The sequence below is a fragment of the Chrysochloris asiatica genome, unplaced genomic scaffold (genome assembly GCF_000296735.1).
Source record: "Chrysochloris asiatica unplaced genomic scaffold, ChrAsi1.0 scaffold00144, whole genome shotgun sequence".
NCBI classification, from domain to species: domain Eukaryota; kingdom Metazoa; phylum Chordata; class Mammalia; order Afrosoricida; family Chrysochloridae; genus Chrysochloris; species Chrysochloris asiatica.
This window is the reverse complement of record NW_006408662.1, coordinates 873808-880053: the sequence shown is the minus strand read 5'-3', so window position 1 is coordinate 880053 and position 6246 is coordinate 873808.

The following is a 6246-nucleotide window of genomic DNA, read 5'->3' as shown; positions in this document are numbered from 1 at the left end:
GAAGAATGGAAAAAATGTATATAAAAAATGTATCAAGCACACAATAATCAAACACAATCCATCAATATACTGCCTATAAGAAATACACCTTAAACAAAAAGATCTAAATAGGTAAAAATCAAAGGACAGGAAAAAAATATATCAAGCAAACAATAACAAAGATATTAGGAAAGATTATAATGATCTTGATAAAAGAGGCTTTAAATGGAGATGCATTATAAGAGACCAAAAAGGGCTTTAATGGTTAACTGACCAAGAAGACATAACAATAAGTTTTTATGGAAAAGATTTCCAGCAAGATGACAGACTGGGCAGACACATTGCACAGACCCTCAACAACAAAGATGTGATAACCAGTCTGCTAGCCATTGTGCAAGAGAAAGATGAGGCTTTCTGCTGCTGCAAAGATTTAAAAGGCATGTCCCAGGGGGAGCTACAGTCCCAGGGAAGCTACAGCGCAGGTGAGCTACAATGACCCTATGGTGAGCTATGACCAGGGTGAGATGCAGCCCTGAGTGAGCTACAACTCTGGTGAACTTCGATGGCTCAGGTGAGTTATAGCCCCAGGTAACCCAAGACCCAGGAGAAGCCTGGCTATCCAAACAAAAGAATTCTGGAAGCATATTCAAAACTTCACTCCTCAAGATAGAAATTAGATCCCAGTGAAGGATTTCGGATAGAAGGTGGGAAGGGGTATGCCACTATTACTTTGAAACTGTAAATTACATACTTGTTCAAACAAGCAAGAAACAATCAATGATGGTTATGGGAGAATGGAGGGGTTGTAGGGAGGGAAAACTATTCATGGGTTAGAGGACAGACACATGTTGATATAGGTGACACAGTAGACAATATACAAGAGGGAGGTTAGCAGAGGAAAGATGAAGATAGCATATGATTTGTTCAATGTAAAACTGATGACCTGCTCTGTAAACTTTCATACAATTCACAATTCAAAGTAAAAAGAAAATTTTGATGCACCCAATAACATAAAACAAACTCTTACAGAATAGAAGAGAAAGAAACAGTTCTCTGATAATAGGAAACTTTAACACGCCACTTTCGATGGTGAACAGAACAACTTGAAGGAAATTTAATAAAAATATAGAAGATCTAAATAATACAATCAACCAATTCGATTTCATAGACATAGAGAACACACCACACAACAGCAACAGAGTATGCTTTCTTCTTCAGTGCACACGGGTAATTCTGCAGAACAGATCATATTTTAGACCACAAAGCAAGCCTCAATAAATTAAAAAAACATCAAAATAACTGAAAACATCTTCTCTGACTATAACACTATTAAAAATAGGAATCAATAACAGTAAGAATAAGAAAAATAAATCAATATATGAAAATTGAATAGCATCTTCAAAACTATTGGGTAGTCTCTGGAGAAGTATATCATGGTTGGTAAAGGTGAGGGTCAAAGAAAAAGAGAAAAACCCCCAATGATATGGATTGGCACAGTGGCAGCAGAAATGGATTCAAATGTAGCAACGATTGTGAGGTTGTACACAGGACTGGGCAGTGCTAAGTTCTGTTGTGTATAAGGTCTCGATTAGTCAGTACCGACTTTATAGCACCTAACAACAACTGATGTACATTTGGATTATTTCTCATTTTATGCTATTAGAAACCAAGTTGCTATGAACATTCATATACAAATTTTTGTATGAATATGTGCTTTCATTTTTCTCCAGAAAATATTTAGGAGTGGAATTTCTGGATCATATGTTTAGCTTTTTGAGGAACTTCCAGACTGTTTTCCAAAACAACAGTGCCACCCACCATACACCCCAGTAGTAGTGTCTGAAAGTTCCACTTAGATAAATGCTTTATCTTTGTCAACCCTTAGTATGGTCAGCTGTTTAAATTCTAGACATTCTTATGTGGGTACCTAGTGTCTCATTGTGATTGTAAGTAACATTTCTCTGATGACTAAAGATGTTGAGCAGTTTTGCTATGCTTATTTGTCATCCATATATGTCCTATGGATTCCCAGTGTGGTGCTGTGGATTAATGCACTGGACTGAAAAGTTGATTTGCACTTCAAGGTTGGTGATTCAAGCTCACCAGCTGCTTCTCAGAAATCCTTTATAGGGTTTCTATAGGTCAAAATCAACTCAATGGCACTTAACATCAAGAACAATATGTTCTATGATGAAGTGTCCGCTTAGAGTATTTAATCACCTTTAATCAAAGGAGCTCTGGTAGTGTAGTGGTTACGAATTGGGCTGTGAACCGCAAGGTCAGCAGTTCGAAACTACCAGCTGTTCCATGGGAGAAAGATGAGGCTTTCTGCTCCTGTAAAGATTTACAGCCTCGGAAACCCTGTACAGCGTCGCTATGAGTCGGAACTGACTCCATGGCACATAACAACAACAATCAAGTATTTAATCAAGTCAATTGTCTTCTTACTGAGTTTTGACAGTGTGTGTGTGTATTTATGAAATTCTGGATTCACATTCTCCTAGCCAGCAGTTTTTCATTCTTTTAAAAGTATCTTCAAAGAGCAGAAGTTTTTTGTTGTTGCTGTTTAATTTGTTGAATTCCAAGTTAACTCTTATGGATCATGCTTTTGATATGTATCTAAGAAATTTTTATCTAGTCCAATATTACAAAAATTTTATACTATATTTATGTCTAAAAGTTTTATAGCTGAGTTTTATATTTAGGTTCATGCTTTTGTCCTCTGTTGTTGTTCTTGTGTGCTGCTGAGTCAGTTCTGATTCATAGTGACCCTGGGTAGGATATCAGAGAGTTGCTGGTGAATTTGAACTGTCTAAACTGTTGCTCTTGTGATTAGTAGTCCAGTGCTTATCATGAAGCACCACACTAGAGGTTCTTTAGTCATCTAGTGCTGTTATAATAAAAAATGCTTTCTCTCTCTGCTAGCATCAGTCTTCCTCTGGGTTTAGGAGAGTCTCAGCACTGGTGCCACAGGTCCAAAAACATGCTGCATTCTGGGTTCTTCCTTCTTGGCGGTCTTAGGTTCCTTGATCTCTGCTTCTTTGTTTAATGTCTTTATATCTCAATAGACATTGATTCAAGATACAATCAAATTTTGGAAATTTTATCCTGCCTCATTAACCTCATAGAGGTTAGGATTTATAACTCATAGGATAATTATATCAAATCACAAAATGAGAATCATAGCCTAGCCAAGTTGACACACATCCTTAATCCTGGGGGACACAATTCAATACACAAGAGTCAACAATCCATTTGGAGTTGATTTTTATAGATTGTGTAAGGTATGAATACAAGGTGCTGTAGATTTATTGTTGTGCTGTTGTTAAGTGTTGTCAAGTTGATTCTGATTCATAGGGACCCTGTATAGGGTTTCCAAGAAGTGGCTGGTGAGCTTGAACCATCAACCTCTATAAAATGTTGAATAAAATTGGAGAAAGCATACATCCTTGCCTTGCTAATTATAGACAGAAAGCCTTCAGTCTTTCCTTTTTAGTATGCTAGCTCTATGTATGTTAATATTTCTCTTTTTCAGTTGGAAAGCTGCCTTCTCTTTTTTATTTGCAAAGTTTTAATCAGCAATAGATGATGAATTTTGGCAAGGGCTTGTTATATATACATTGCGATAGATGAGCATGTGGTTCACATACTTATCTTTTATTTAGGTGAGTAACACTAATGGAGTTCTGGTGTCACTGGACTGCTAAGCACAAGGTTGGCAATTCCAACCTACCAGCTGCACCTCAGAGCCAATTCAAAGGCACTTAACAAAACAATACCACTGATGGGAAATTTTAAACTAATCTTGCATTTCTAGGACGTGCTCTACTTGCTACTTTCAATGGGCTAAATGGCTTTCTACTCCCGTAAAGATTTACACCCTTGGAAACCCTGTACAGGGTCGCTATGGGTCGGACCCGACTCGATGGCACTTAACAACAACAAATCTTTGTTAATCATTTTTCCATTGTTTTTTTTTGTAAGGGTTATTCCTGGTGTGGTCCTATAGGATGAACATCTGGACTGCAGTCTGCAGGGTTAGTTCAAATCAACCAGTTGCTCTTCAGAAACCCTCTACAGGGTCACTGTAGGTCGGAAGTGACTTGATGGCACTTAACTACAACATCACTGTTTTATAGCCTTCTTTTTAGCAAAGCTGAGGCCTGGAAATGGTGTCAGAGCAACACTGGCCTCAAACACTGAATGTGAAATTATTCTCTTTTATCAATACTCTGGAAGATTTTTTTGTATAATTAGTATTATTTATTAAATATTCCATAGGAGATGGAGCTGAGAATGAAGCATCCAGCTGATATGAAATGAGGGGAAATGTACAAGAATGCCCAAATTTGCAGATAGTATACATTTGAGGCTTTCTACTCCCGTAAAGATTTACACCCTCGGAAACCCTGTACAGGGTCGCTATGGGTCGGAACCGACTCGATGGCACTTAACAACAACAACAACATACATTTGACCTAGCTTTAATGACTTTATAATCAGACCTCAACTAGAGGAAGAAACAAAAATGTTGATAAAGGAAACAAGTGCAAATTGTTACAATTTTATGAACTTGACCTATACTTATGGATGTAGTAGCTGAAAACACCAGCTGAGAAGGAAGGAGTCTTCACATCAAGGCTCAATCCTATCCCCTCTGTATACAGGGTTGATAGGAATGGGCAACTTAGACACTGGCTATCTAAAATGGGGGAGCTGTAAAGGCACAACATAATTGACTTGCAAGTTTTCAAGAGGGAGTTTATTTTCAGAGAATGTAGGGGAAGGTAGAATCCCCCTGAGTAATTTTCATCTTGTCTAGATGGGTCTGGTGAAAGGCGATGGTGATAAGATTCTTACAATTCGATAGTAATTGTTATCATGACCAATTGCGACTGTCACAACAGTAAAGGTAGAAGTTCTGTAACAAAAAGGGGGGAGTTGCTTATCTTACATTCCAGGAACAGAGGACCCTAGGATCATCAAGGGAGAAGAGCATGAGCATAATGTGGAACCCTATCAAGAGAAGCAGTGACACCAGAGATGGAGACAGAGATGATGACATGGAGAGATAGAGCAGCTGTGGACTCTAGACTCTAGACTCATGGAAAAAGAAAGGCTGTATGCTGGTGGCCAGGAGGCAGGCTTACAGAATGTGTCCTTTGGTTGTTTAAATGATTATATATTCCTGAGTGTTTCTGTGTACACACACACACATACACAGAAAAAAACAAAACAAAAAACCCATAGGGAATAGAAGCAAATACCGTTGAATTATGATGCATGGAGGGTTTTTTAAATAATTGCAGTGAAATGATGAGTGTAAAACCAATGTTATCCCATGTATATTACTCAATTCCCAATTAAAAAAAAAACAACTATTGGGTAATAGAAGAAATTAAAAATGAAGTTTAAAAATTATAAGAATCAAATGAGAATGAAATGATACTATTTCATTATGAATATTTAGGATATTTCTAAAACATAAGATCTTATTTAAATGAGAACTGTTTTTCCTTCCCAAAACTATCTGATTGTTCTTATGTGCCACTGAGTCACTTAAAAATGAAATATTCTCCCACCCCAGTAATTGTTCCTTCTTATTGAGGGTCGACTTCCTTTTCATTGAACCTCAACTTTAGAAAGCATGATGTCCTTCTCCAAGGACTGGATCCTTCTAATAACATGTCCAAAATAAGAGACAATTGCTCACTATCCACCCACAAAGAAGCATTCTGACTGTACTTCTTCTAAGACATATTTGTTTGTTTCTCTGGCAGTCCATGGTATATCATTATTCTTCACCAGCACCATAATTCAAAGACATCAGTTGTTCATCAATTTTCCTTATTCATTGCCCAGATTTCACATATATATGCTATTGTTAGGTGTCATTGAGTGGGTACCAACTCACAGAGACTCTATGAACAACAGGATGAAAGACTGCCCAGTCTTGGGGCAATTGTTGCCACGCTTGAGCCCATTGATGCTGCCACTTTGCTAATCCATCTCGCTGGGGGTCTTTCTCTTTTTCTCTCACCTTCCACCTTACCAAACATGCTATCATTCTCCAGTGACTGGTCTTTGCTGACAATATGGCCAAAGTATGAAAGATGAAGTTTGGCCATCGTGGCCTCCAAGGAACACTCTGGCTATACTTCTTCCAATATAGATCTGTTTGTTCTTTTGGCAGCCCATGGTACTTTCAGTATTCTTCTCCAACCCCATAACTCAAATTGCATCAATTCTTCTACAGTTTTCCTTATT